At 45.2% G+C, this 10,802-nt stretch overlaps 1 pseudogene; it reads left to right on the plus strand.

Annotated features, from left to right (window-relative positions):
* Positions 1-2,325: 2,325 nt before the first annotated feature.
* LOC126095913 (5S ribosomal RNA) lies at positions 2,326-2,443 on the plus strand (annotated as a pseudogene).
* Positions 2,444-10,802: the final 8,359 nt, after the last annotated feature.

Consider the following 10,802-nt stretch of genomic DNA (forward strand, 5'->3'; position numbering starts at 1 on the left):
TTGAACGCAACAGCATAAAGGAGGCGGCAGTAACACGAGCTCCATTCCGTGCATAAAAACAGATTACGCAAGGGATTTCTTATTCAGAAATGCCATTTGAATGTCGTTTGTTTTTGAGAAGGTCATGTTAGACCTCGTGTAAGAAGAGCAGACGTCTACCAGCACATGTCGGAATTCGACAGCAGCAGAGTCATGGTATATCGAGAGGGCGGTTTATCGTTGCGCAGTATTTAAGCTCGCGTTGATCGGGATTCTACCACTGCAATGCTAACATGGAATCGAGGTGCTCAGGAGAGCGTACTCGACGCCATGTTGGATCTCAATGCCACCATGCGACTAGCGCCTGAAAGTAGACACTTTTTAATCGACCAGCCATGCAGGACCGTGGCGTCACTTACCTTGAGCCAGAGAGCGCGTTTGCTTGGAGAAAGACAAGTATGCACTCGGATATATTAAATGACGTCTGGAATAACATGGACTGTCAACATTGAGATCACTGTTACATCTTTCATTGACATGACAGCACAGAAAACTGCGCCCAACAGCAGCACTCGTCACTGGTTTGACGTACAGCATCACGAAGGACGTACTCACGTGAGGAAGCTCTGAGGATGATGAAAGTTGTCAAATAGCATTCGTCATCGTCATATAGGCACAGCATCTGGCGCGATGGGATGAGGTGCCATTAAGTTAACAACGTGATAACCTCTGGATCGCATAGCCGGTTATTTCTGCAACAACAGCTACATTTCAAACGTGTTAAGAGCGGTGCCTATGATATAATATTTCAACAAAATAACGAAAGACCGCAAGTTGTTCAAATGGCTCTGAGCACTATGGGACTGAACAGCTGAGGTCATCAGTCCCCTAGAACTTAGAACTACTTAAACCTAAGTAACCTAACGACATCACACACATCCATGCCCGAGGCAGGATTCGGACCTGTGACCGTAGCGGTCGCGCGGTTCCAGACTGAAGCACCTAGAACCGCTCGCCCCCACTGGCCGGCACCGCAAGTTGTCAGAATTGCCTGGCCGTAGAAGAGATTCTAGTGCTGTTCTGGACAGCACAGGCTCCGAGTCTACCAACTACTGAAACCATCTAATCATTGTTTGCCGAGAGACTGGCACGCCACCACTCCTCAACCATTAACACTGAAGGACTCTGGTGCAGAGTTAAAGCAGCATGAAATGGCGTACCTGTAATTGTCACCCAAGTACTGTTCAAATCGATACCCAGCCACACCTGAGTCATTGCTGCTGTCCGAAGTGGCATCTGAATGTACCGAATTTCGCACCCTTCATACTCCCAAATGATCTCAGATTCATTCTATTATACTCGACGCACAACAAGTAATATTTCGTTCTATGCTAACCCTTATGGTGTGCTAGTTTTCTGGCTAGCAGTGTATTAAGGTATATGTCTGTGTCATTCATCGAAGGAACTCCTGGTGAAAGACTGCGCGTAAGTCTTTTTGTGAGCTGCTATTGTAATTTTATCTGCATTATTAGCATGGGAGCTGAAAAATATTTGTAAGTTGTACCCTAAAAGTTTGTTCTCGAAGTTTTTTAAAAAAGTTGTCGTGAGACATACAGAGGGTTTCGTAATGACTATTGCAGGCTTTTAGGGATTGTAGAGGGGACTTGGTGGATAAAGTTTTGATAAGTAACCCATGTCCGGAATTGTAATGGTTGGATATAGAATAAAGTTGAAGATCGAATCGTATCCATGTCTCCCGCTTCACGGAACGCACACAAACTGAGAAGAAGGCGCTGTCGTCAGTCCCTGTTGTTATTTTGACACCACAGACCATTTTCATCCGCCTGCAACAACAGCTGTCTGGTACGTTTACAACTAGGAAGGCTGGCAGTACTGCTCCACGGATGCGCCGCTCTCCCAACATTGAGAAGAACGACCTTCAGCAGTAATTGTATAGTCCTATGTGATTAAGTCACTTTACTTTATAGCGATAGGGCTGTTGAATTATGGAACATTCCTTAATGGTTCTTCGTGAAAGAGCATTTGAAGACATAATCTAGCTCTACTCTTTCCAAAGACTTTATCTGAATGGTGATACCCCTAACATGTCCACCAGTTTCTCTAACATGTGGACTGACTAGGAAAGAGAATCCATGCACCAAATATTGTGAGTGAAGATTTAAAGTTAGTCAACCAAATAAATATACGAGTACTGCACAAAAATCGAAGGAAAAGAATGGACTCGTGTTAATCATCAGGTTTTCAGTTTTTTGGGTCGATAATGGCAGCTACTAAGATGTAACATATTAATATCTTATGAAATTTAGGAAACCCATACACAGTTGGTGCAACGGCCGTGCCGCAATGGATACACCGGTTCCCGTCAGGTCACCGAAGTTAAGCGGTGTCGGGCGTGGCTGGCACTTGGATGGGTGACCACCCGGGCCGCCATGTGCTGCTGCCATTTTTCGGGGTACACTCAGCCTCGTGATGCCAACTGAGGAGCTATTCGAGCGAATAGTAGCGGCTCCGGTCACAGAAAACGATCATAGCGGCCGGGAGAGCGGTGTGCAGCTGAGGATGACGCGGTGGTCGGATGGTCCCGATGGGCCACTTGTGGCCTGAAGACGGAGTGCATGCACAGTTGAGACGATAGAGAGAAACAGATGTGAGCAAAGAGAATTCTGGAACCTATATGCTACAGATTTTGAAGGATCACAATATATGTCTAAGTCAATGCGGATGAGTAGGAAGAACAAACCTCTAACGTTCGGTTACAGCATTATTAGTTTCCTGCTTGACATAGTCAAGTCGTTTACATATCTGGGTGTAATGTTGCAATGCGACATGAAATGGAACGAGCATCTGGGAAATGTGGTACGGAAGGAGAGTGGTCGACTCCAGTTTATTTGGAGGATTTTAGGAAAGGGTGGCTCACCTGTGTGGAGGCCGCTTGTGGGACGCTGGTGCGACCTATTCTTCAATACTGCTCGGGTGTTTAGGATTCGTACCATGTCGGACTGAAGGAAGACATCAAAGCAATTCAGAGACGGGCTGCTGCATTTGTTACCGGGAGGTTCGAACAAGACGTAAGTGTAACGGAGATACTTCGGCAGTTCAAATGGGAATCCCTGGAGGGAAGGCGACGTTCTCTTCGAGAAACACTATCGAGAAAATTTAGAGAGCCGTCATTGGAAGGTGACTGTCCAACAGTCCTACTGCCATCAACATACATTGCGCGTAAGAACTTCGTGTATAAGATTCGAGGAATGACTCATACAGATGAAATTAGACTGTCGTTCTTCCCTCGCTCTATGTGGGAGTAGAGCAGAAAACCAAATGACTAGTAGTGGTAGAAGGTACCCTTCGCCTCTTACCGCACGGAGACTTGCAGATGATCTATGTAGATGTAGACGTACATGCACTGGCGGCTCGCCTTCCAAACGCATAAACCATTAAGGTAATAACCACTCGCGAACGGTAAATGGTAGTACTGATTTGACCTCGGGACCTCTCATCACAAAACTTACAGTAACTTGGCGTCTAACAGGATGTACATTTTGGTCGACACTGGCAAACACGACGCTGACACTATGTGTTGACTGCTTCTGGAAACTGACATTACTCAGTCTGAGCAATTCAAAGACTTGATTCCAACATGAAAACAGTATATGTAGTATGTTTTCGTGATTGGCACTAGTTAATCCTTAATGGAGGTTCGTGCAAAACGCGAGGTCACTTTCACAGACGAGTTCTGAGATTATTCTACAGATCTATTAGGTTGCCGTTTCCAAGTTCTTACTAACAGCTAACTGTCTATTAGAAGAGGTATTCTTCTGCTCACGTCGCCATCCGTCATACAAAGCAACCTTCCTACCTCCTAATGCCAAACTAATGAGAATTTTGATTATAATTTGAAAGATACTGCATTAAAATTGGAATCAACCGGAACTACTACGTCATGCAATAATATGACCTAATTTCCGTCTCTCTTTCGTCTCAGGGAAAGATACACTAAAAAAAAAAAAAGCCACGAAATGAATTATCGGTAAATTCGATGTACATGTACAAACAAAACAAATGAGTGCAGTTTCAGAAACATTGTATGATTTATTCAGGAGAAAGCGCTTCACAAACTGAGGGTCTCAATAGTGTGTTGCTCTACCTCTGGCACTTACGCAAGCTGTTATCCGTCTTGGCATTGATTAATAGAGCTTTTGTATCTCCTTCTAAGGGATATGGTCCCAAATCTGTTCAATTGGCGCTATGTGCTGGCGGGCATTATCTTGCCGAAATGTAAGCCCGGGATGGTTTTCCATTAAGGGCAACAAAACGGAGCGTAGAGCATCTTTGACGTACGGCTATGCTGTGAGGGTGCGGCGGATGACAACCAAAGAGGTATGTTATGAAATGAAATACTACCCCAGACCATCACTCCTGGTTGTCGGGCAGTATAGGCGACATATTGGTATCCCACCGTTGTCCTGGACATCTCCAGACACATCTTCGGCTGGAATCTCATCAACGAGAAGAATTGTCTTTAGTGATTAGTTCCGCTTCGAACTGAGCCCCGATGACCATCAAAAATGCGCATCCAAGATCACTTGCCTCACAATTATTGGATGAGAGGGTAAGAATATCTCGCAGTTTAACCCACAAAGATGTAGTCAGAATATGATATTCCTCTTGCATAGTGAGTAACTCTGTCAAGTACAGGCCATTACACCACATCCAAAGGCTTCTCCCTTGTTACCCAGGACAAATATTAACAACATTCACTCTGAAGAATCAGTACATTATGACAACCTTATAGCGTGTTGGTCCACATATTGAACGCCATGTGTCTGTGGTTCTGCGTGGTATTTCTTCGACTATTAGTTTCTTTCAGGGGTATGTCGCACAACATCTCTGAGCATAGTTCACGTAGTTGCCGTACATTATGGGCCAGTGGCTTGAGGGGGTGGAGGGGGCTTCCGACTGCGTCCCAAATGTGTTCCATCGGGCTCAGATGAGGCGAATTTGGTAGGCAAGACATTAACGCGAGTTTGCTATCATGCTCCTCAAACCACTGTAACACAGTTGTGGCCTTGTGACGCGGATAGTTACTCTGCTGGAAGATGCACTCGACACCGGAAAGACATCAGAACTGAATAGCCCCACGCGATCCACAATAATGTTGACGTAATCTACAACCGTCGTGCTACCTTCGATTACTACCACAGGTTTCATAGAAACCAATGCAATGCCCCCACAACACAGTACTCTCCCCATCGGTGTACGTCCTTGGAGCAATGCATGTTTCTAATAGCCTTTCGCCTTGATGAAGGCGTATACGACCTGATGTAGAAAGAAACGTGATCCATCTGACCAGGTGACGCATTTTCATTGATGCACGGTCCAGTCTCGATCCCCGTAGCGGTTACAGTGCTAACTGACGATGTTGCAGGGTGAATTTGGTAACACGCAGATGTTGTCTGTTTGGAAGCGCCTTGTTGACCAGTGAGCGCAGAACGGTGAGATCTGAAACACTTGTGCCTGCAACAGAGTCGTACTCGGTCGTCAGATCTGTCAGAAACCGCCGTCTACCCTGCTGTGTTGAGTTTGCAAGCAGCCAACCTGGATGTGAATTTCCCACATCATATTCCTCCCACTATAAGAACAACATATAGACCAGCGTGTGATAATTGATATGTGTCATGTTTGCTAGCATGTTTCCTGTTGGCTTCTGGAAAATAGGTTTCCCATCTTAATTTGTATCTACTGAGCTGTTTACACCTTGCGCAGTGTAGTCATTATAAGCAGTATCTACCACAAGCACGTCAGCTAAAACACTACTACAACTAATTTGACCTGTTTTCGGCTTCTTTGGCATATTTGCGTCAGGAACCGGTTCCAGCTGAAATTATGGTGATCTTTATCTTGGCTTTTGTCGCTAGATATTTTTCGCTGTGATCTGACTAATGGGGCGTTCAGTAAGTAATGCAAAACATTTTTCTCTAAGCCAATTGCGGTTGAAAAAATGCGGAATTTGTGAAAGGACATTGTGGAATCTCATTGTTTCAGCCATTATAGTTTCGTGGAGTTTCCATTGCTGCCGTCGCTGTAAGTAGCTTTCGAAATTAATTCTGTAATGGAGGTGCGTTCCAAGTAGGGAGCTGTCACTGAGTTTCGTTTGACGGAAAGCCAGAGTATCGCAGAGTATTGCAGACCTGGCAGTGAACAAAAGCAAGGTGACTCGTTTTGAGAGGCGTCCGTCATCATCGCAAGAAGTCCACCAGAAATTATACGTTGTCGTGTTGGAAGTCAGATCTGTAAGCTGGAGAGATCGAATAAGAGTCCTTTCCATCAGCCTGTCGTCTTCTGAAGTTGTGTCAACAGCGCTGAAGACAGCACGTCAGTCGTGGGATCTTCTTCGGCGGAGGCTGCTGCTATGCTGTCATCTCGAACTTGAACCTGTGTTTGTGCATTGTTTTTTGTGCGATGCCACTTGCCCAGGTTAGTCTCTGTACCTACAGAGGGCAATATCTGTAGTACTGACAATTATGGTAGGCGACACTTCTCATTGATGTATTCTGGTTTTTTATATTTTAAAATGCCACTTTTTACACTGTCTTCTACAACACTCGACATAGCTTTCTTAATAGTACGGTAACTTTTCTGGCAACTTTCGGTATAGAGTACGACGTCCGTCCGAAACAGAGATACACGTCCGGCTCTGAAGAACACCCGAAACAGAGTGACTAGTGCAGCCGACTTGCTTCGTCTCCCAGATACACCAAAGCGACCCGAGGGTCTCCGAAGCACTTCGGTTGCAATATCATTACTCTTGCGTTTCTCAAAACTAGTGAAATTTAATAAACAAGGACGGTAGAGTCGTAGCATAAATATGAAAGATTATCATACTGAAAACTGCGCTAAATACAATGAAAAGTATACAAATAATTAATAAGAGAATTTAGGCGTTTTGGCGCCTAGCACGTGAATTTGCCGACCAAACAGAAGCAAGTTCAGTACAATCAGCGGACCCCCCACGAGAATAGTACATACTGTACCATCTGCTGCTTGTACCTCACTCCGTTTTTGTACCATATGCTACTTCACGTGTATTAAGCTGTATCAAGGCGAGCTTCTAGCAAGATAAAATACTGGCGGCCACCGCCGGGAATATCACACCGCGCAAACCTGTGCCATCTCGGGCGTGCCGGCCGGCCGTACAAAGCTGTGTCTCCTACAGTTTTGGAAGGTGTGGACACTCTTTCTATTCATCACTTAACATTTCCGGGCTGAGATGCCGTAGTCCATACATAAGACTCTCCCCTGACGTTTCGCCTTCGACTGCGGAAGGCATCCTCTGAGGACAATCGGCGAACTGCAACGAGAGCGCGAGTGAGCGCCGTATATACAAGCCATCCAGAGGGCGCCGCTGTCGATCACGTGACGTCGGCTGTGCTATGATCTCTGATATTGCCAACTTTCTCAATAGAAACTAGTAGATTGTCACTCTGTTGCTGCAATGTTGACATCCATATCTTATCCAGCTTAATACCTTCGTCTTTTCTATTAAAATTATTGCAGTGTTTGGCAATCTCAATGGCCTCTCTGTACATTAGCCCGTAATAATGCGACGTCTTTGCTATGACGGTAGTCTCACTAAACTTTGTTTCATGATCACCTCCCTGAAACCCATGTTCCGCTACAGCCGATTTATCAATATGTCCGAGGCGGCAGTTCCTTTTATGTTCACCCAGACGAGTATTGACGCTTCTTTTTGTTGTGCCTTTATAGAACTTTCCACAACTGCACGGAATTTTATAGACACCTGGTGTAGCGCCGGCCGGTGTGGCCGAGCGGTTCTAGGCACTTCAGTCTGGAACCGTGCGACTGCTACGGTCGCAGGTTCGAATCCTGCCTCGGGCATGGATGTGTGTGATGTCCTTAGTTAGGTTTAAGTAGTTCTAAGTTCTAGGGGACTGATGACCTCAGATGTTAAGTCCCATAGTGCTGAGAGCCATTTGAACCTCGTGTAGCTAGAGGATGTCGTTTCTCTTTTTCGAATTTTAAACATTCTTTTATTTTCGTAGTGGGTCTGAAGACAGTTTCCACATCGTGCTTGCTTAAAATTTTTCCAATGCGATCAGTGACCTTACTTATGAATGGTAAGAACACTTTCCCCTGCGGTTGGTGTCGATCCGCGTCCGTCCTAGTTGTCAGTCTAGGGCGTAGTGCACGATCTATCTCTGTTGGAACACCCATTCTTCTTGAAGGCCGCTCTAAGGTGTTCAATCTCATCATCTAAGTGAGCTGGTTCACATATTTTGTGCGCCCTGTCAAATAATGTTTCATGTCTTGGGTGGTGGTTAGTTCGCCGATTGTCCTCGGAGGATGCCTTCCACAGTCGAAGGCGAGACGTCAGGGGAGAGTCTTATGTATGGACCACGGCATCTCAGCCCGGAAATATTAAGTGATGACGACACCTGCCGTAAAAGCCTTCATTCTACTCTTTCTACTCTTAGTTGTGGCAACTGCATTCTTAGGATCTACGTTGAGGTCAAATATCATTCTGAGGCGCAACAGTAAGTACTGATTTACTATCGGCAACCCCATATTCGACGGACACTTCGCTGCTCAGCTGGACGTCTCTGTTGGCAGTCCTGACATACTTGCTCGCTAATTAGGGTACTGAAAGGTGTGTTCCCGCTGGGTTCTTCGCCGTTTATCTCAAGTTCATAAAGAGCATCTTCCGATTTGAATCAGATTGGCTCAAAGAAAGATGCACTCTGGGGGAAGCAGAACGTGGATGCTGGGGAGGTTATTGATGCAGCAAGACGTTGGATCCGATGTGTACGAGAAGAGTTGTACCGCGCGCGTGCCTTCAGGCCCTCCCAGTAAGGTGGACGTCGCACTGAAGATTATTTTGAAAAATAGAGTTTTGTAGCCAGAAGACTGGGGAATAATACAGACTATTGGAAACCAGAATAAAACCAACCCGCTTTCGGAAGAAGTGGTGCATTACTTATTGAACTCTTCGTATGCATCGTAACTTTCGCGAAGGTGTAAGGCGCATTGAAGCATCCCCAACTTTCTTGTGGTTCCATTGTTAGGTACTCCACGTCTACGTCCGCTCGTAGATACGTATCGTCGGTAGGTTTTCCGGCTTTACTTCCCGACGTGACAGCGACGACTCTCCGATGAGGTGCGGGCCTTGTGTTTTGCTATTACTGCGAGTCTTGTAAATATTGCATTTATTTAATAATTTGCCCGGCTAAAACTCTCTGCTTTTATGATTAAGACAGCCTGCGCCAGCTTTCTGAGGGACTGGGGACGTCAAAGAGTCACAAAAGTTCATATTAAGCAGTCCGTAAAACACGTAAACGTTCATTTCAGTTAGCGTGTTATTTAATGCCTACGCTTACCGCTAGATAGTGCCGACTTACTGGTGAATAACTCTGATTCCGTAAAACGTTCACTGATTAGTTCTAGGCAAATGAAATAAGTGCAACACTCTTGTATTTCACTTTTACTCTATGTTCAAGGATTAACATGGTGATGGATGATGGTCTTATTAAAAGGTTCCTAGTCTGGAGGAATCTAAATAGTCCGGAAATGTCGATATGCACGCGCTCTTCGTCCAGATTCGCGACTAACGGCACACGACACTTTCAAAAATCCACACGTTAATATCTGAATACCGGTACCTCTGAATTCACTCGTATCAGCAAATAATTTGAATTTCTGTCGTCTATATGTCCGTAAAATTCCAACATAGCACTAAAGTCCTAAAATCCCCTTAATACTCCGTTGCTACCAACAGTCAGAGATCGCACACTACATCACTTTTAATCTCCGTAATATTCTAACAGTTTATCGTGAATCTTAACACGATAAAGTCCAATCTAATTATTGTCTCGCTGACTGACACGGGTTCCCCGCCCTTTTACGAAACAATCAAGGAAAAAAGGCGGAAATAATGACTATCAGGTCTTTTTATAGGTTTTTGATCACAAGAGTTTAACTTCACTATCTTTTCCATGACGGAGCTTCCGTGGCTTTGCTGTACTTAGACGTTAAACTACTTGCTTATATACTATAATTTTGATCTGCAATTACCGACCTCTGATTCTACACTATTTTCCCTTCTAAGAATTCTATGCTTAATTTTAAACTATTCTTTCTATAACTTTTATCACTGTAAACTGAACCGAGGTGTTACAGCATTCACGTGAAGAGCTACGTGGTTCGGCGGACGAAAGCTTCACTTCACTGGTCGGGCGACGCATATGCGATGCGAACACAACAGTTTGTCACAGAACTCTTGCTACTCCGAATTCGGGAAAACAGCAAAGGTTTTCCGCGTTAAGTGGAAAAGTTGAATTGCTGTTTGACGTCCCCGGGTACTCGGTTCGATTGAAAAACTTCCCTTGGTCGTGTCATCGATTTATTCGATGTGGGCCAACTTGAAGACAAACTGCGATTCCTTCCCCGCGTTGGTAGCCGACGGCTAACCCCGGCTGGGATGGTGTTGGGCCGTTCCGCAAACACATTCACCGACGGGCAACTTGAAAATAGCCGAGCGCGCAGAACGCGATGTAAATATTGATTCCGGTGCTGCCTGTCTGAGGTCTCCAGAGTGGCTCGTCCAGCGATAGTGCCTCGCCAGGCACCTGCTTTGTCCCACGCAAGACTGTGCGCACTGTTCTACCGCTCTCGAAATACTCTCACACTTTCGCACTGGAGGCGATAAAAAGCTCTTTTCATTAGAAAGTGCTTCTAATTTATCAAGTTTCGAGTTTGTTGTGCGAGATAGTTTACGTTGCGCTGTTAAC

The sequence above is a fragment of the Schistocerca cancellata genome, chromosome 8 (assembly GCF_023864275.1).
Source record: "Schistocerca cancellata isolate TAMUIC-IGC-003103 chromosome 8, iqSchCanc2.1, whole genome shotgun sequence".
NCBI classification, from domain to species: Eukaryota; Metazoa; Arthropoda; class Insecta; order Orthoptera; family Acrididae; genus Schistocerca; species Schistocerca cancellata.